Genomic DNA, 831 nt, shown 5'->3' on the forward strand with positions numbered 1-831 from the left:
TAGAAATCAGTAGTAGTAATAAAAATCAGTAGTATGGTTTATGAAAAAAGCATCCATGTTGGTAGTGCAAATATGTTTACAAGTGTGATGCAGTCTTGATTACAGTCTTGATTACAGTCTTGATTACAGTCTTGATTACAGTCTCAACCGTTGAAGTCTGGCAGTGGGGAAAAAGCTGTTGCTGGACCTGCAGATGCCTCTTCCCAGAGGGCAACAGGGAGAACTGTCCATGGTTGGTGTGTAAGGGGTCACTGATGATGTTAAGGGCTCGAGACATGCAGTGCTCGGATGAAATGTCCTTAATGCTAATGCTTATTTAATATCTCAGTATCCTCTTTTGCATTGCCAAATACAGTGATATGGTAAACACTTATTCATAGCATTTTTACAAACTTTTCCTAATTTGAACATGAGGTCTCTTGTAAGTTTTTATCCTGAATCAAGTCCCAAGTCTAAAACTTCCAATTTCAATTCCTTTCCAGTCTTTTACTTATTAAAGTTAAATTATACTTTAAATGTAAATAAACAAACACAAACAAACACATGATGAAATTAGTGCAGCTGAACATTTGCAAAAGAGATGAGTTTGCTAAAGCCAGAAACTTCAAATGTCAGACATATTTGAGAGTTGACTGTCCTCTTGCATGTTTTTGATATTCTATTTCTTTTGCTGATTACTGCATTGAAGTTTACGCAGTTGTTTTTTAAACTACTACTTTGATACAGCTCATTTGCTGTATATATATATATGTATATATAGATATATATAGATTATATCTATATCTATAGATATATATAGATTATATCTATATCTATAGATATATCTCTATA

This window comes from Cyprinodon variegatus, unplaced genomic scaffold (assembly GCF_000732505.1).
Source record: "Cyprinodon variegatus isolate N-32 unplaced genomic scaffold, C_variegatus-1.0 Scaffold111, whole genome shotgun sequence".
Classification (NCBI taxonomy): domain Eukaryota; kingdom Metazoa; phylum Chordata; class Actinopteri; order Cyprinodontiformes; family Cyprinodontidae; genus Cyprinodon; species Cyprinodon variegatus.